Raw genomic sequence first — 21,437 nt, forward strand, 5'->3', positions numbered from 1 at the left:
AACGAAGGGTGCGCAAACACTTCGCCCGAGGACTGGCGCTCTATAGGCTTTTACCTACAGCCTTCGCGAAGGCGATTGATTATTTAAGTCCCTCTCTCTCTTGGCTTATATACCTAACGTTTTCTCCGGTATCTTCCCCGAGACCTCTGTTCCCGGTTGACCCGTAATCCTTTCTTCTTACTCGCTACCACTCGTATATTTGTAAATTCACAGTCTGCTTTTCTATCTCGTCGCGGCGCACAAAGAAGATACTTTCGGAGTATCGAAAATCGAAGTTACCGTCGTCCGATCGAATCGAGATCGAGAACACCATCGCCGTTGCCCACCTTCCTCTTCGTCGTCGTCGTCGTTGCTGCAATTTTTCTCTGTACGAATTTACTCTGTGCTACGCCAGAATCCTTTCTTACCCTCTTCTAGTTCACATGCTACAAGCCACGTAATGGTCTCGAGCTTTACACCGGACACGTGCTTCCTTGAATTAAAGACCGTCTTCGAACTGGTATGCCACACGCGGCTCGTATCACATACGGCTGGATCGTATACAAGGTTTCGCGGCCCCGGAAAAAGTCGTTGGAGCATGAAAACTTCAATGCCAGCGCTATTGCGCTATTCGTGCGAACATTCCATCGATGCACGTGTATGTGTGTGTGTGGGTGCGAGGGAAAGGGAGATCGGCACGAACATATCAAAATATAGGGCTCGCGGTTCGTAGCTCGCAAACAGCACTAACTTTTCGCGGATATCGGCGGATCGAACGCCAATCTCAAAGCTAATTCGAAGCTCACCGCGACAGCTCTACGGCTCCGCGATGGAAGACGTAAATATTTTATCGCCCGGCTATACGTAGCGACTACTTTAACGGCACCAACTAGATGGATGTTAAACATCGTGATTTACGAGCGTGTACATTGTACATGTGTATCGTTTGTTTCGCAAGTATTCTCTTTTGATGACACTAGCCGACAAGCGTCTCATTTGCCGACGCCAAAGCGGACAAATAATTCCAATAATACTTGGCCATTAATTACGCAACAAGAGCTTTTCTATCAGATAAAGCGGCTGTACAAACTTTATTTTTCTTATCGTTATTCCAATTTGTACTTAGTTAGAATGCAAATGACAAAAAGAAGTTTTGCGCGCAATCGAATTATGACAATTTATATTCATAACTGTAGTACAATAATAGTCATTGGAAAAACTTAATTTGTTAAATAGATTTCTAACAAGAGAGGTGTCATTCTTTCTTATCAATATTAATGAAAAATGACAAAACTAAAATAATTTTAAGTAATTATTTTAAATGTGAGATATCGGTAAGTAAGCTTAATAATAAAATGCGAGATATGCAGATATTCTACAGACTCGAAAATATGAAATATCAGAATCTCGTTTGAACCAATACCATCTTCGAATGCGAAAGCCCTACTCAAAGTCTTACCAAAGTTTCCAATCCGGCAGCTTCCCAACTTATCGCGGTTTATATTACATATATATGTACCCTTATACTTCTGCGGTCAACAAAACAGTTAACTCTCCGGGGGGATCTTCCACGAGGCCGCGCGACCGACGATAAATCCGATTGTTCCAATGGCATCTCGATTCGCGGTCGATTATATGTATACAGTATGTATACCTTGTGGGGTGCTCTTGGATGTACTCTTGTCATATCGGCTGGTCCACGAGCAACCATTGCGAGGGGGTTGGAAGGGGTTGGGGGTCGGACGAATACATCCGCCTCAAATTGATTGGAATTGTTCCCTGGCTGATATCTTGTTCCTGATGGTTCGTGGCAGCTTCAGATAGACAGTAGGCTGCACCTTGCACGCGGTGAGAGGACAACCTCGGTGCTTTGCGTTCGGTTGGGTTAGACTAGGTTAGTTTAACCCGGGCTATATCCGTCAGACCGCTCCCGTGTGTTTGCGGAAGGCTGTGGGCGAGTAGGGTAAGGACGAGCAACGACGAAGGGCTTCTTGCTTGGAATTAATTTCGAAGCTTCTACGGAGAGCGCCACTTATCCCACGCTTATCGTATCGTTCGATGGAAGGACGCGTTAGCTTCACCATCGGCATTCGCGGAAAATATTGAATGTTTATATTAAACACACTGTGGTTCAGCAAACCAGTCCCCAAAATAAAGCATTCTTTTATGCCAAATGCAACTGCGATTTATATTACATAATATAATATTTCTATATTTTTATTGCATCAAATCCCAAATTGCATTTTACTTCTCTTGCATTTGCGATGTGCCGAAACAAGCTTAAATGATCGATTTAATAAATACATATCGATCCAGAAAACTGGATAGTATTTTGATAAAACATTCTTAAATCAATCTGGAGTTAAGCTTGTTTTAGTGAAAATTTTAAAACTTCAATAATTTTTTAGTTGTAAATGATTAAAGAAGTAGAACCTTTTGTAAATTAAACTTTAAGAGACTGAATAAATAACTATATTTTTCAGCAAATTTCAGGCAAAGATACTTTTTTTCAAAGATTACTTACTAATAAAATTTTAATTCTAATTTTCCAAAAACGTTACAATAAATGATGATCTTTCTCTAAAATTTTGTTTTAAAAAAATCGATTATAAATTGGCCGAACAATTTGTTATTAAATAGCATAGCATTTAATCTTTCTTAGACACACACATTGAATTAACTACTTACAAATATAAGTAAGTGTATATATAGAAACAAAATATTATATATACATATAAAAATATGAGATATATAAGTGCAGTATAACAACTTTGGCTTAAAGCAAAGAGATTTGTAGAAACTATACTTTGCACATCGGAAACTATGTCTTTCTGCTCTATTAAAAATCCAACAATGAGATTTATTATATATCATACAATTTTAAATATCCATAATATACTCAAGAGAATAATTCATATTCGACATTTACAATCGTTCCGGCACGCGGATGTTTTGCTCGGGACACAATTATAAATTACTGCATGATAAACATACCACCAATAGTAATGCGCGATCGTTTGTAAACGTTGACACGCGCATTAGGAAGTATTATAAGTACAAAACCGATATTGATCATCCAGTGCGAGATAAATTGATGATAGTTTATCATATATTACCTTCTAAATGCAATTAGAATCATGTAACATTTGGTCAGAAAAATTCAATTATATTACGAAAAATTTATTCATCAACAATAATAATTAATTGTTTATGTAGGTTAATAAAAATAATTTTTTTATCCTTTTAATTAGTCATATTACTCGTTATTTAAGGGCTCTTGTTATTTAATCCTCGTTACGCTTGAATACTTATTACAAGAAAATGATTGTATTGTCGAAACTGCGAACCTGACAGTTTTATTTATAAATTTACTATAATCACAAATTCCCCCTATCTCCATTTCGTAAAAATAATTGTCAATTTATTTGTTGCTACACAATTTTTGCCAGATTACTATCGTAAAAAGCATCGAGAACAATCAGACAAATCAAAGAAATATTACTCGTGTGCTGCTGCACTGCACATATACAGAATCGTAATAAAAGATTATTTATGGCGTTTCAGCAGCAACTATAAAAATTTCGGGATAAAGTCGTAATTTACAGTCTGCTAAACGTAGCACACCATGAAACGCAATCCATCGTTACGCCTAACGTTTTACGGCCTGCAACGATAGCTATAAGAAAAAGATTGTAGGAACTCACCGTACAGTTGCAATCGAGTGTACCGAGTTGTCGTTTTACGCTTCCAACGAGGCGTCGGACTTAGGAGAGTCTATAGCTGAGATCGAGCCAGGAGATAATCTCTGAAACAATCCGTAAAATATAATTAATCTCAAATATGCATCACATTAAGAAACAATCCACTGCAATGGATTAAAATTAAAAAATAGATATTTATGAAGTTATTATCAATATTATTATAGTTACGATACTATTTAGTTGTGATATAAAATAATACAATGCCAAATGTTAATCTATGCAATCTCGGTACATATGTGTACGATTGATTTAAACGTTTCGAGAGTATGAGTCTTCGGTGGATCGTTGATTCATGAGTGAGTCATATATCATCTGCGCATTAATGACATTAAATTGCACAAAACAGCGAAATGCTTTCAAACTTGGCAGACGCCGTATCACCACGACTTCCGCGATACGTAACGGCTAATATGCACGGGCGCAGTCTATAACTGCGTAACAATACGTGCTTTGCTTTATATTGCCACAGGCAATAATTACCGCAGCAGCAAGGTGAACTTCAGTTTCATGAATCCTCCAAGGAAACCGCCGCTACATTAGATTAGCTAGTTTGACACTAAGGAGGTGAACGTGCATCCAAGCCTAATCTGGAAAGCAATAGTTCGTGTTTACGTCCTGGTGTACCCTGCCTTATAGTGTTACCGCTTTTGATATCCAAGAAAGACTTGTTCATCAAATTAGTGTGTGAATTACGTAAACGAGATGACGAAATACAAAGTATAATGGATAGACTTTTAAATATTGATAAATGCGGTCGTTTAATTTAAGAATGCTTTAGTGGTTTTAAATTCTTCACCAAGAATAAATTTTACAGCGCAAACACAATAAAAAGAGCTTTTTAAAATAGTTATGTCGCACATGTTATATAAATGTCTAAATTTAAAAAAAAAAATTTTTCTAAATTACAGAAAATTCGACAAAGTTCAACTACAGATTATTTTAATATTTTCAACCCTCATATATACAAAGCAGAGCCCGCTATTACTAGATATTAATTATTAATTGCATTACTAACTGTTTTATCATAACGTTATTAGTAAATATATACCACTGATTACATTGTCGCAATTGATACTAAATTGCTTCGATTTCAATAAAATATACATACGCGCGCGCGGCAAACTACCCCTCCCTCCAATAAAAATCTAATTACGTAATTAACGAGAATAACAGCAATTCGAAGGGTATTCGTGATTAGTGTCGACAATTATTATTCGTTTCTCCAATTAATTGATAGAATGTACATGATCGAGTAAATTTATAAACTCTCTCCGCGCGCATGCTAAATTAAATAGCGTCATCGATAATAACTTTTATTACGACGTAATTAGTCATACATTAGACAATGCCGCCGGAGAGTTAAACAGGCGAAGTCACATCTTTCTCCCGTTCCTCGACGTAAAGGGCGATTCCATGGTACGTTGGAAATACGCGTGAGGGATGGCTTCGGCCATTTTATATGACGTGCCGTAGGTAATCCCCATTGCGAAACGATCTGGGCCACGAGCCGAGGAACGACCTTTTTATTTCTCGACCGGTTTTACGGCGGGCTCGCTTCCACATTTATCTCAGCTCTTTCTCTGCCCTTCGTCCCATCTTCAGCCCCTCCTGCATTCTCTTAGGTAGCTCCTGTTTCTCTATTCTTTGTACCTTTACGGCTTCTTTCCTCGTGCGACAGGACTTTTAACGGTGTCCTCAGTTTCTCCATTGCCTTACTTATCCGGGGGCTTTTTATCGAAGAATTCTCGAGTATATGAGAAATAATTGACAAGTATCACGACGCGCGCGTGAAAGAAGATTCTTCTGGTAGAAATACACCGAGAATATAGTCTTCGCGATTGCGAATCAATTTCGATGAATGCAACAAGTGCACGGTAAAACAAATTATCAAAGAAACTTGTCTATATATACTCGTTAAATTAACGAGTTTTACTATTTACGCGCGTCTTAGATACAGTATGTAATCAATACACTGCACATATTGAAGCAGTATAGATAGGCAATGGCAAACTCCAGCATTGGTAGGCATTGCGCACACACGCACACAAGACGCATTCAGCATATATATGTCCCGTTTCTCTATGTAACTAGCTCGAAGGATTCGGCCAAGTGATAGGACGACAACCCCAAATCCTATCCACGTGTATTCGAGATGAGAAGCTTGTGAAATAGATAGGATTTGACTATGGAGTGAATCGCGCAGGGGGACTGTAGAATCATATATATAAGCAGGCTATGAACTAATCTCAGTTACAATAAGGTAAATATTAATTAAACAATAAGATAAGTTTTTAAATAAAGATGTTCACCCTAAAACAATGTTGTCCTATTGTAATTGTTTGAAATGAAATAAAAAGAATCATTAATTAATCTCAACAAGAAAACATTGTTTTCATCATTTAATAATGCCATATACATATAGTCAATATATGCATATACATAGTCAATATAATAATTCCTTTATCATACGATATGCGAATGTTGCAACTAATAACTCAGTTTTTTAAAACTGAGGAAATGCTATTTTATGCATGTGTCCGTAGAGCCGGCTATGTTCGCTTTGGCAACAATACTGATATTGTTTTTTTGTTCATCTATATCTATCTCGTGCAAGGACGGCTCCCGTGGAATAAAATTCGGCGCTGCAATTTTTGTTTTATGTGAAAAAAAAAGAAGAAAGAAAAAACGATATCTCATCCTTCCCGATTCGCCACTAAACTGGGTTGACGAAGGGTGACGCACCAAAATACATGACGAGCTAATAAAGCTCGCGAGCAGCGTCTCTTTATATATATCCTATATGAAGAAGAAATAAAGCTTCATTGTGTCTCGTAGCCTTGAGGCTACCGCAGTTTCATCGAGGGACAAAAGGGATAGGGCCAATGGCGAGAAGCGAGGCGGGTGCGATATTATTACGCAATACGAATAGAACTTTTTTGTCGTTTGCTGTTAAGGGCGTCGCGGCAAAAAGATCCCTTCGTCTGCAGATTGCGGCTGCTAGTATGCGGAAAAACTTAAGAGCTTAAAGCGGCCATCCTATTGCGTGCGTCTTAATGCAACGTTAAATTCGTAAACTTGCATCGACTTTAGCTAAAGATTAATTGAATTTTATATCACGTTTTAACTTAAAAGCTCTTCCATGTATGCGTCCGTGTGTATATGTATATTTCGTTCTACTTTAAACGTCTATATGTATCGGCCATAAGAAATGCAACTGCAAATGCAAGACTGTAGCAGAGTGTCATTACGCATCTGAGACATTGTCCTGTGTTCGTTTTCTTCGGACATAAATTAAATCCTACTACTTCGTTAGAAACGAGAAGTTAATTAAGATGCACGACAAAGCGCTATTTCATTTGATCCCACTATTTTCTACGGTACAGTATATAGTGAAATTTAATGCGATGCCGCCATTATTCCTCTGTACGCTCGTACAAAATGACAGTAAAAAATTTAAGTGGCATCACTCTTCGCAATATACAATATAAGGTACATTGTAAAAGATTTTCGCACAGCATTATTGCAACAATTGACGATAATTCTCAATATCGTAAAAGGGTAAATCCATTGTGCTATAAACAAAATTATTACCACACGCATCGTGTACTACAGCGAACGATCGACGTGAGTTCCTATTTTTTATGACGATATAGAATCTCGAAAATGTTATGAAACCTCCTCTGGAATTCTGGATTTTTTAAAGCCCCTCTGACAGAGTATATAAAGCTGTGCGTATAATTTAAATGCGTGAAATAACACATTTATATAAAAGTTCGTGGATTTAATCATAGCTAAATATCGCTAAATATGCACAACTACAATATATAGCGATAAATATAGTAACAGTAACTATACGTATCGACAATGGAAATCAAACAAATTGACCATTCAGTTGCATCAAAGCTATCAGAAAGTTCGGTTAACTTTTTTTTAATCAAACGATAAATCGACTGCCTGCGAGCGAGCCAGCAATTCCGCAAGCCGAACTAGGTCGGCATATTCAGGCATATATGTATCGCTGCATGTAAAGGGAAAAATCTATTATCAGACAGAAAATATACATATATTCCACCGGGGTAACGGGAAGAAGATCACCTTCACTTTTGTTTCCAATATTTCGGATGACGCAATCAAATCCAGAAATAATTACTTTCCTCTCGTTTCAAATCAAATACGGTTTTTACTTCTCTCACGAGGGAAAATCTAATCGCACTTTCGTAACCTGCCATCTTTACAATTGCTTGCTCGTAGAAAAATGTAAATTTTATAAGCGTTTAAATATAAGTTTAAGCTTTATTATAATATTTCATTTGCGCAATATCTATTTCTTGTAACAAACTTCCCGAGGGATCATCCTTTAATAATTTTATACCCCCTGATATATTCTGATAAATAAACTTCGTGCTTGGGAAAAGTGTCTATAGTAATTGTCGATAAGTGAATTCACAGACTGCGAAGTGTAAAGTGGTCTTTTACGCCGTGTGCCAAAGTGTCAGAACCCGTGTGGATGCCGTAAGATTCAATTAAAAGCCAATGGGCTATGCAGTTTACCGTCGGCCCTCTCTGTCGGCCCTCTCTGTCGGCCCTTCTCTCTTTCTCTCTCTCTCTCTCCCTCTCCCTTTCTCTTTCTGTCTCACCTAGTGCTAGTGAACATTTTCCGAAACCCCATAGAGACATGCGCACAGAGCCGTTTGATGCCAGATGCTGCCGCGGATATTGGATAAAAGTTTCTCAGTTCGCGGAGGAAATAATTTCACAAGCCGCGCGCGGGCCAGGGCTGCTACTGCCTCTCTTGCGCTTTCACCCCTCGTTGCGCAACGTTCGTTCTTTCGCAGGGACCAGCGCGCTAGGAAAGAAACTTACCAGGATCGAGTAAGACTCTCCCCCCCTTCGAATTTTCTCGACTTGTCGTGTTTCTCTGTAGACAAAACGGGCGGCGACGCCACCTGGCACTTAACATATATGGTAAAGCCCGGCTCGTATCGCGCAATGGTGAAACTTTCCGCCACTTTTCTCCCGACCGATTAAGAGGTAAAGATGTTTGCGAGGAAGCAACTCAATTGTTGTGTTAGTCTCTCCTCTGTTATGAAATTCATCATATAGAATTTGATGAATGTCAATCGCGTCGCAAGGTACGCGTTGCAAAAATATTTATTCAGTTTTAACAATTTCAATAACAGATCTTTGGGAACTATTCTCGTTATCAAAATATATGGATACAAATATAAATCGCATAAATGTTTCAACGAAGGCTGTTATCCCAGCATATATTAAAGCATATATATTAAAGCGCACAATTCACTCTTCCCTCTGTTACTGATACGATGTCTGGATACAAACACCATGTAATTCTCATCCTCGTCAACGCGCACTCCAAGCTGCATACTGTTATTTACTGAATACGATCGTCTTATCATTGATAAGCTAGGCGATTCTATACAGAATACATGAGAGAAAATCGATAGAACACAAGACGCAAGAGTATTTCGTATTTGAGGTTTAGTAATTAATCCTTAAAGAATGAGATAAGTACATTAACATAAATTAACATAATAAAAAAATTATGATTTTCCATATTAAAACATCATGGCAGTAATGTCAGTTATTCTTTATGTGGAGTTCAATGTACATAATTCGAGATATAATTATTTGTTTTCGATATGTCAGACTCAACAATTATTACAACGAAAGAAAATATCAATAAAAAATATTTTATATTAAATATTTAAATATTTCATATCAATAAAATATTTTATATTAACTCATGTAAAAAATATGCTACAAACGTTTATATCGCTTAAATATTTCTCGAAAATAGATATTTCATAAAAAATTAAAACACTATATTTTTGCAATATGTAGACAAATTGTAAATATGTTCAAATAGAAAAAGGTAGAAAAGAGTGCAATAAAAGAAATGAATCCGGGATTACTTATAAAATAACGATTATCCCTCCTTGGCTTTTCTTATTCAATTAATTTCATTGATATTAAAAAAGCGAATGAACTGTCACGTACTACAGGAAATCGACACGTTCGGTATAACGAGGTCTTAAGCTCACTTAAAAAAAATCACTACGATTTTCAAATAATCTCTCCGATAATCTTGATCTTTGAACTCGCGATTCGCGTATCACATAGATTACACGAGACTTTGATCATCCGATGCAATATCGACGAGAATTTTTCTCTGTTTAGTACAGTTTCTCGATATACATTGCAGTTTTAGCGATCGGACTATTTTTGTCACGGATTTGTTTTGAAAGCATTCGATAAACAGCGCTGGCTCGGTCTAGCTAAGTGCTCTCGGCAGTAAGCGGATATTATTCTGTCACGGCGCTCCGATAATCTATGAACAGCGTTCGTATAAATGCTTTTTTAATCGCTCACATGGCACATGGATTGCACCGAGTAGTGATTACTAAGAAAATGATAATAATATCCAATGCTTAATAATTCCATTAGTTTTTCAACTCAGAAAAAATTTAGAAAATATTTCGTACATAGAAAAGACTTGCAACTATTGAAATATAGAAGCAATAATAAAATAACAAATTTCTACAATTATTAATGCTATATACAAACGCTTTTTTGAGAGAAAATAAAAATTTTAAATACTAGACATTTCTAAAATAATTTGATTTAATTTAATTAATTTTTTCTATTTCTATATTAATTTTAAAAATATTTGAAACGTGTACATTAATAGATTATAAAGAAATTTATAACATATTTTATCAATAATTTAATTTATATTCTATAGTTGGAATATATTTTTCACATTTTCTAAATTTAAATGGCGTGACAAATTTTAAACCACAAAAATTAAATAAAATTAAGAGCTTAAAATAAAATTTTCTTGTATCGCACAAAATATTTACGCGCGCTTTGCTCGAGATTTATTTACACTAGAGAGCACACAGTGTCACCGCAGTATTGATTTATTTTCCTATTGCATATAACGATTCTTTCATAGATTACATCATGAATCAATCGCGTTGCCTATCTTTAAACGGCCACCAATTTTTTGCCATACTCGATTTCTGTCGCGTCCGTATAGGAAATCATAAAATCAGCGCATATAAATCAATCATATCGTGAAAGAGAGACACGCTTTACGCGCGTCGTCAAGACCAAATTTCGCGATAATATTTCTTATTTATTTCCATCTTGTATTTTAAAAGTTTATCAGTTTGTAATTAAAGCGTTAAATGATACGGTAAATAAGATAGGATAGATATGTGTGCATCGCTAGTACAAACTCCACACATTTCTTAGATAAAACGACATGCGATTCGGATAAAATTGATCAAAAAGAACTAAAGAATTGTCCCGATATAGCAGCTAATTATATACGTAGCCGTGGAAAAAAAATGTGCCATAAAGAATTTAATTTTATTGTTCGCGATAATATAGAAAACACACGCGACGTTTTCTTTATATTTCTCAACGGAATGGTAAAGCGCAATTATATATATATTTATGTAAATGCAACATTGATTACAGTTATTCTCGATCAAAAAGCGCTTCCATAGATATTGCATGTTCTTTGAATTTGTCATAAGTGTTTAAACACGGTAAAATATTCGATGTTAAAAAAAGAACAAAATATAATTTTTTCAAACAACGAATTATTACGTCAATTTTTCTTATTCTACAATTCTTCTTCATGCAACAATTTGTAATGCAACATTTATTAAAAATAAAAAATGTGACGATCAAATAAACTATCGTTTTGTTATAAAATTTAGTAAAATTCCCGTTGACAGGCAATTAAAAATTGTTATACAACATACACGCGATATGCACACAAATGATTTCTAGTGAACGCATAAAGATTGCCCATTCGGCTAAATTTCATCTCGTGGAAACGGTATTATGGCTGCCGTGCATCGCTATTTTTGCTGCGCGTGCCACATAAAACATGTAAGAGAGAAGTTGATCTCATATAGCGACGGAAAGTAATTTATTTTCATCCCATAAGTGATCTTGCTCTGCCACATGCCAGTAAATACGCTACGCGTATTTGACCTCTTTCTGAAGCTAGACATCCTATTTTCAGAATTCCACATTTCAATATAATTGATGGAATTTTTATTTTTCTTGAAAATTTTTACTTAATTGATGTATGTATTTAAAAGTTTTATTTATAAATAAATAAAAAGAAATTTAAAAAAGTAATTAGAATTTTTTGTTATATATACAAATTGTAGTAATAACTTTTCTATTTCAATCAAAAAAATATTATAATAAAGATAATATTTCTGTAATTATTGTGTGTGTGATAGAAATTAGAATTTTCCCAAATAATTGATAAATTAAAAAATCCACATAAGATTGCATACGAATTAATTTTTTATATTAAAAAATATGTTACTATATAATTACATTCGAGAACATACGACTTTTAATAGCATCGATGATCACGTATTTTCTACTCCAATTCCTAATACATGCATCATTATACATTTTACATACTGCACATGACAAGTTACATTCTTTCCTGTCAGCATCAGGGAAGTGCATAATATATACCCTAATAATAATTTAATTTGTTTAATTAATCATAAAGCGTAAAATTGTATTGGTAATTCCTATGAGCTTGAACGGAGAGAACAGTATAATGTTTCCTCGATTTTCGATCTCTGGGATATAAATTGCGTTCCGCACGATTATTTCCGAAATAAAGAAACATTTTAGTTATTACATTTTTAACAAAATGCATCGCTGTATACGAAAAAGCAATGAATTATCATCGTCAATCTGTTAAAAATATTTCGCGCATTTTTCTCTTTCTAAAGCTGAATAAAATAATTAATCGGTTAGCAGATATTGAAAGATTTTATTAAATAATGATCTGCGATGTATCATTGGCAAAAACCGGTTTTGTAATCTGCAATCTCATCACGCTTTTGGCATTAGGAAGATTTAGAACGCGCGCCACGCAATATTTCTTCCGGCAGCGATATTTCAATAACGCCCGCATAAAGTATCGGCGCAGTCTGCCGATACAACCTCTATATTCAATAGGCGCCTATCAGTTCTCGCAAACGACATTAAATCTACATTGATTGAAATCTACCTGCTTTCTCTGAAAATTATGCGGAAGACTTCGTTTCGAGAAATCTGCAACCGACAACATTCATCAATATCTGCAATGTTAATGATCACGAAAGAAGGATATTATGTTTGTCGCGAGAATATTTTTTCATTTACGCAGTTCATCGCGATAAAGGAATTAATTCGCAGATTAAAAAAAAATACAAGGCACCGCGTAACACAGTATGAGCGATTCTGATGACAACGAGATAATCGATAGGATAACATTACGACCAAAAGTTTCATAAACTGTGAAACCATCTACGAGTTTTATTCCATAAATTCCACATATGGGTGGCGAAATCCATTTCGAATGGCAAAATTTGTGCAAATGACAACACGCGTCGTCGCGGCTACGTTGGATTTCACAATTCGCCGTTTGGTTTGGCCAAAATGGTAAACTCGTTATCGAAAACGATAGGAATTTTTGCGTCGGAAAATTGGACATAAACTTCAATATTGATAATTCGTGATGACGGACTATCGAACTTGTCCTAGAGTCATTTCGCGGAAATTCGTTGTATAAAAAATTTCTGTTTAATTAACTCGTAAACGTGTATATGATATGTATGCAAGTGTGTGTGTCTATGTGTGTGCGTATATATGTAACAGAACGTGAATTTGATTGCGGGGACCGCAATATCGACGGTGGTTATACGCGGTGCAAAATTATACTGTCATGCACTGAGAAATATTTGAATATAAATACGAGTGTGTGTCGCGCGGTAGGACATTATCGTGCGGGACGTAACTGTGGCAAGGATTAGTTAAACGGTCAATGTTTAACCACGGTGCCGTTACGCAACTATAATTTGGTGACTTCGTCGCACGAATGCAAGACGGCAATAAAATCTACTTTGCTAAAAGCACAGCCGAGAGAATTAATTCGGGCGGGCTATTACTCTCCAGCCGGATGTCGCGTCATTAACGCCTCACCATGTAGCTGCGCTGTGTACTAAATTATTCGTGAAGCTGTCGCCGGCAGTATGAAATAGTTACGAAGCGTATAATATACTTCAATATCTATCTCTATTCTGTAGTTAATATTATTAATATGAATATTATTACCATATATTATCCGTATTATTATTATATTATAGTTCAAGTTCTTCTTTAATACAACCCAATTATAACATGTACAAATTATGCAATATAATTGGGTATTTCGATACATTTGCTTGCTTATTTATCATATGTATTTTTACGATATGTACCCACAATTTCAGTATTCCAAATGAAATCAGACTAAGACTATGATTTTTCTGCAGTTCGGGATTAATGTCACTTCGGAATATCAATGAGCTAATTATTAAAAGAAATAAACGTATAAGAAAAAAGATGAAGGAATCACAACGCTTTTGTATGCACAGGAAAAAGAAGGCGCAGGGGCGCTGCCATTAAAATGCAGCGTGTTGGTCTGCAATCAGATCGGTGAGGTTCCTAACCAAGTCCAAATGTAGTAAAAGATATAAGCTTGCGTCAAACTGATACGTTTTGTGAGTATTTTCAACATTCGTTTTTAACATAGATTTATTAAAGTAATCAAACATATCATTTGTAGAATTATCTGCGTGAAGGTATAGATCAACGTTAAATTAATTAAAATTTGTATTTCACCGAAAAAAGCCTGGACTGTGAAAAGTTAACAGTCGTTCTTGTGTTATGTACATTATTGCTAATAATAAAGAAATGAGTTTTGTGTGTGTGTGCGTATATTTAAATAAGTAGAACGCGGTAAATATAAACGGAGACAGTGTTCCTAACCATTGCTAGCCTAGTGCGGCTGCATTCGTACGCCAGGCACGTGACTTTGTTACGAGATAACGCTACTTCCGAATTTATACGTAACCTGCGCCTTAGAGATTCCGCGGATTCGGATTCCCTAATTAACGAACGAGAGGAGACAAAGCGCGATCGTCGCCCTCTCTCCGGCTCACGGGGATGTCAGATATAATTAATTTTACATCACATATCTACGATACGCGAGCCAAGTCAGTTCGAATAGCAGAAATGTCCGCAAACTTAATATCTCGCAATCTTAATTACTTTCTTCATATAAAATTAAAATCTAATTGCCTTCTAACATTTCCCTCATGCTCAATATGGTTGATGAACAAGTCGACATGAAAAATTCATGTTTTTATTAATAAAAATGGAATAATTTACAATATATGAATCCTGCAATATAACAATTATAAAAATTAAACCAATTTTAAAGTAGATTAAAAAAATGTATTTCTGTAATATTTAATATATTTTTCTTTTGAGATTAAAATAACATTTCTCGCGGATCTTCTACCGAATTTGCGAATATGCTATACCTAGAGTCGGAAACGATAAGATTAAAATGCACTTTAGAATTTAAACCTTATTTGCGACGATAAGATCATAAGAGTATTATAGAAAAGCAACTTTCCATTACATTCATGTGAATTAAATAATTTCCAGGTTTTTATTATTTTTTATTACATTAAAGGAAATATGCTAAAAGCTAAAAGTGAATGTTAAAAGCGAACCACTGAAGAAGTCAGACTGTCTCAAAGAAGATGAATGATGAATGACACTTTGTATACGCGAAATAAAATCACGTACACATGAGAGACGTATATATGCTCATTAAATAATTGAAATTAATTCAAAAAAGAAATGAATTATCCTTTATTCTGTATTTAACACGGCCTAAGTGCAGGCGGTGAACGACGGAGAAAATCCTGGCCGGTGTTTAAAAGCGCTTCTAAACGTCCGGCGACAAAAGGTCAAAGGATCGAATATCCAGATAGCCCGCGGTAATTTGAATGCGGTAGTTTGAAATAAAAGGTCACGCGAAAGCAGGACAAAACGGATCTCTGTGTACAGACGACGTATGGCGGCTAATGGAAGCCGGAGGAGGAATCATGAGTGGTGGAAAAAGCACGGGTGGAATAGGGGGAAAAATCAAGGGACAGAAGGAGGACGAGATGAACAGGGGAGAGGAGAACGAAAGGGAGGACAAAAAGAGGCCGAGAAGGGGAGGGCGAGGGGGTGGATACGGCGAAGCGACAGAAGAGAAGACTCGATTACACGTCACCAGCAGCCCAGGAGCCTATTTGATCGCAATCGGTTTTTCATTACCAAAAGCTTCGCCGGGCTTTATACTAAATTGTACATTCGGCGACCCTTGTAAAATTCATCGGGACGCACACCGAGCAACGGAAGTCGCAGGGTAGCGCATAATTGATCATCCCGCGTGCATACATCTCGCGCGCGTGCTGCCCATAACTTCCGGCGAACGCGGGATAAAAGTATACGCGGAACCTTCGGGTGCCATGCCGTTCACGTCAAATCTTCAATTCGCGGAAATTGATTGTGAAATTCATGCATCCACCACTCGCGGCTTCCTTTCCGAACCTTTATTACGAGTTTCCGATAGATTATGCATCTCCGGCGTGTTGTTCGTTAAAATTTCAAACGACACAAGCTGAATCTAAGAGTTCTTTCGCGTCGATGCAAATATCAAAAAATGGCGGGCACGAAAATTTCGCATATACTGAGAAAAAAAAGTTGTTAACTAAATATTTTCAACTGATTATTATTTTTTTAATTTAAGTATTTAAGTATTTGAGTCAAATTATGTCATGTTAGATTTAAAAAATATATTGTATTTAATTTAAATACATAAATATTTCAATTAAAAAATAATAATTAGTTGAAAATATTTAGTCAAATTAACAACTTTTTTTCTCAAAGTAATTATACCGTGTATTTTTAACATTAAACATACTTTCACAAACACTCTCTAATGCCCCTTCCATATCCCGCAAGTATTCCGCCCCTCTTATCGCCCCATTTTCAAACTCTATCTTTAACGGTGCAACAATAACACACGTTCAGCGAAATATCGTGGGAGCTTCGTCGTGAAATCTGCAACGATCATCTACGTAACCAATTGTCACTCGTAATCAGGCAGATTATTGTCGATTTTCCATCAGCGGAGTAACGAGTTGAAAAATGAATATAGGGTGCGATATCTGTAGTGATTTACTGATACTATATCCGACGATGTTTTCCACACACCGTGTGGACATCTTTTTCATGGCACATTGCGTGCTTGAACCAGTGGTTGGAAAAGTAAATATTTGATACTATCAAAAATTTCTGCATTCTCTTGTAGTTCTCTTTCTTTTTTTGCCTATTATTCAAAAAAGTTTTTTATAATTTTTGAAAATGTTTTATGTTGCTTGCACATGAATGTGTTTAGCTTGATCTGTGGAATTGTTGCAGATCAAAAACCTGCCCAAAATGTCGGGTCTGGACAACAGAAGAGATAACACATAAAACAGAATTGAATTAATGCAGAACAGAATTGACAGTTTGACAATTTATTTGCATATCCCTCTCACTTTAACCCTTTGGACCAACGGCTTAACGTCTCTGTCCAAAAGACGGAGCCCAGTTTGCTCCGCAAAGGGCCCTAATCTTGCACGGAGAGGCGCAGCTTTCGGAAAAACATTCCACGGCTCTATAGTGGACTCGAACCTGATGGTTCCTCAGATTACGAGTCTGGCGCTCTACCACTAGACCACACTGCCGCCCAGTTTGTTTCACATAGTATTTATAAGTTTTAAATATATATACGTATGTTCGCGATCGAACCTAACCGACGGAAACCTTCAGAAAAACAAAGCTGTTTTTGCCTAATCCCGACTCGCTTCTTTGTCTCGGGGACTCGGTGCGCGAGGCATACATCCGGGGCAAAGCGAGCGAGCGCGGTGTTTCAAAACAGCTGATCAGCTGCCGGCCTCAGTGACATTCGTTAAATATACGAATTTGTCGAAGTGTCGATAGATGATTAGCTCACAGCAAGAATACACGCGTGCTTCTACAGAAAACAAGGTTTTAACGGAAAAGCGTACTAAGCGAAAGTATATAATTTTCTTGATATATCAAATTGTCTTAGAATCATCGTCCTTAGATTCTATTACCATCATTTTTTTTAGAGAAATGAAAGAACAATTAATGAGATCTGTGAGAGCCAGAAACGTTAGTAATAAAACACTTATTGCGTTCAACTAAAATGTTTTATTTTAAATCATTTTGAATATCTCAATATCATAAATTATTATTTCTTGTCGCAGGATAGTATACAAGTAACTGTTTTATTACTTTTATTTCGAGACTTTCTGAATATCTAAATATGAGATTTATCTAGATAATATATATAATTTTGATTTGTAAATTATGCAGCTACATTTGAGTTATTTACAATATATTTTTTTTGCGTGATTCAAAGTATAGATTTGTAAAATAAAATTACATTAATACTTATATGAAAACATAAATACGGCGCAAATATCGTGGCAAAAACTTCTTCCTATTAAATTTTTTTATTAGAGATTATATATTATATTTTATTTATTACCTTTTGTTAGATTATTTTGCTCAGATATAATTTATTAGACTCTTTTATAAGAAACGTTCTTATATATAAAATTCTATTCTTACATAATTATTCTTCTCAACAAAAAATAATTATTAAAAAAATGGTTATTAAACTTTCACAATTAAATATCAATTACGTATATCAAACCTTTAACTGCCACTTAACATGGAGTCTTAAAATAGTAGTCCTAAAATATTATACTAAAAACGAAAGATTCTCGAAAATTAATGACGTAGAGAGGTTTCTGATGGTGCTGATAACGAATTTCAAGTCAAATTAAAATAATTTATGTCAGAAATCTTTATGAAAACTATCATCAAACTGTTTAAACATATTTTGTTCAAATATAACTTTAAAATCATATGCAGCACACCCAAAAACTCCTAAATGTGTATGTACGTACCTTGTTTCAGTCATTAATTTCATGACGAGAAGATGCATTCTGTTAGCACTGAACGCAAAGTCCAAAATGACGAGAATTCTCGTCATCGGCAGTCAAAGGGTTATGTAAGAAACGGGAGGCAGATTTTCGCTTCCTCCAGGAAACCATTGCCCGCTTATCAAGCTCCGCACATTTCGACTTGAAAGAATTCACAACGTTATGGTCTTATTGCCAATGTTATTCATAATTCAGAGCCTAATTTACAATTACATATACATATGTATGTATTTTATACATACCTGAATTGATTCGTCTGTCCGACGGGCCGGCCGCCACTTTTAATACCCGCGCGATTGCGCAGTGCGCGGCTGCGCGGTGTAGCGAGAAAACGGCTGTAAAGATGTGCACGCGACGATCAACCGATTATGTTATTGACGGTACGTGTCAAACGCACGATTTCGAACGAGCGGACGCAACAACGAGCGGACACGACAACGTCTGGCACAAACGGCGGTTTACCCGCGTTACCTGTTATCGCGCGCGCGCGCCGATTAACCGCTTTTAGCGGCGATCGCACATTATTCGGCACTCCCGACGTTTATTCGCACGCGAGGCTGGCTTTTTGACGCGGAAACCGCGGAGTAGCGAGTAGCGGAGTAGCTCGCGTGCCGGCGACCGACGCGAAAACGCGCGAAACCAAAATGGCGACTGGTTAGTTTCGCGGCCGCGCATGCGCGGCGCGCGGCCGCGACGCGCGCTAATTAATCGCGTTTGGCGGATTCTTCTTTTCGTTATCACATATAGTAAGGGAGCCCAATAGGGGATTTTGTGATTTACTCGAGCGCGACAGATTACATATAGGGAGATATGACGCCATCACAGCTGATCACACGCGTTCGTGGCTTCGTGGCATTATAAATTATATGTACAACGCTCTAGCTTGCCAGACTTGCAGTACGACGATAATTCCACGGATGAAGATGAAGATTAACCCTTAAATGCTCCGTGGGGTCCGGCGGACCTCAGACCCTTTAGAATGAAATGTTTCCAAATGCTCTTGCCAAAAATAGAGCTCATGCTCCCATTGATGATAGTTGAGTGCGTGACCTACCCGTTTGTACACTTAGCAGTACTCAGTTTACTTAATTTTTTATACTATGTTGAAATTGAAATTTTAACAATATAAGTATTTTATTCTCTTTTCTAAGCCTTGAACAACATTGAAAACAATTTTCATAACTAAAGATCAAAAAATCAATGAGTAAGGAGACATTTTTCATGCTGGTGTCTTTTAGACCCCTCATGTCATTTACGAGATTCTTGAGAGGTGTGGCATTTAAGGGTTAAAAAAAATATTTTTAAAGTTTTTTTTTATTTTACTATTTTTTTCTGTATATATTATAATTGAAAGAAATAGATTTTTTTTTGCATTTTATTTTCCATGCATTTTATTTGTCACATTTAGTAATTTAAAAAAAAATTTTTTTTAATTAAAAAAATTTTGTTTTAATTCGTCAGATTAAGAAAATCCCTCCAAATAATCGTCAGATTATGGGTCAGCACGACTAGGACATCAAGCTGAATCACCTGTATAATAATCTGACGCGCTCGAGTATTTCAAAATGGCGATTTTTTAAATTGCATTATCAAGAAGCCGCCATGAGCTTGCGTCATGTCCGAATCGTCAGTCTTTTGAATGGGAGCTTCTTTCGGGTTCACTTAACATCCCCTCTGAATATCTGACGAGCTCGAATAAAATTTTTTTTTTTCTCGTTTTCAACCGTTCCGTACAGCCACCCACACCATGCAAACCGGCAGATTAACATATACCTCCAATATCAGAGACACCTGAGGCATATATATATACACTATCAATATCTGACGCGCTCGAGTATTTTCATGTGACTACTTTTTTTTACATTTTTGAAAACCTGTAGACGCTTCCCCCACCGGTGAAAGGGTGTACATTATATAACCTTTTTTTCTTTCTACCATCTAATCTTCAAAATCCAATATACGACGCTCGAGTAAATCGCCATTTAGCCTTCTGGGCTCCCCTACTAATATTAGCGCTCGTTATTACAGGACATTTGGGTAAAATGTTACGTCACTTGACGTTCCATATATTTCGCGATCATTTGCACAAAAGGGCACTTTTGACGAACGATATAAACGCGAAATATATTACACGTTCATCGGAAGCAACATTAATTTCGTTTGCATTTTGCGAACAAAGCCTGCTCTAGACGCGACAATTCGAAATTCGCAATAGAATTGTAATATAGTTTTATGAACCGTACGTGCAGTAAACGAAAAACGCTCAAAGAGTTAGAATATGAGCGTACATATTTGTTTTACAAAATTATAAATATATATAGCATTGTATCCTTGAAATCTGACAAAAATTAAAGATCGTCCGGCCAAAGGTAGCATTAAAATGTGATATTAAACAATTATTATTAATGCAGCATGAACAAAGATAGATCATATTTTACGAGCAAATAATATCAAGTTTCAATAAAATACTAATAAAAATTAGTAGAAATATTTTTTAAAAATTATTTGCTCGACAGATTTTTTGTTTTATTGACATAAAAAATGTGTGAGAAAAAGAAAATCATATATTGTAATTAATCTAAAATTTAGCAATTTTTTTTTCTTATTATACAGTAAAACAATACGGGGCTCGGAGTCTTGAATGGTACATCATCTGTCATCTTACAGTGTCGTGTTGAAACTTGCAGCCGTTTTAGTACGAATTTACGACTACAGATGGGGACAATAACATTCACAGTCT

General features: G+C 36.1%; 1 protein-coding gene across 2 annotated transcripts in view; it reads right to left on the reverse strand.

The window, feature by feature from the left end:
- LOC143896625 (uncharacterized) overlaps nt 1–19,300 on the reverse strand; it is a 109,968-nt gene extending 90,668 nt beyond the window's left edge. For both annotated transcript variants that reach the window (XM_077404579.1, XM_077404578.1), the window contains exons 1-3: nt 18,940–19,300; nt 18,662–18,838; nt 3,684–3,784 (exon numbers count right to left, since the gene is read on the reverse strand). The gene's annotated coding sequence lies outside the window, so the exon portion shown is untranslated. The remainder of the gene's footprint in view (nt 1–3,683; nt 3,785–18,661; nt 18,839–18,939) is intronic.
- Nucleotides 19,301–21,437: the final 2,137 nt, after the last annotated feature.

The sequence above is a fragment of the Temnothorax americanus genome, unplaced genomic scaffold (genome assembly GCF_048541705.1).
Source record: "Temnothorax americanus isolate GAGA-0224 unplaced genomic scaffold, ASM4854170v1 Scaffold19, whole genome shotgun sequence".
Lineage (NCBI taxonomy): Eukaryota > Metazoa > Arthropoda > Insecta > Hymenoptera > Formicidae > Temnothorax > Temnothorax americanus.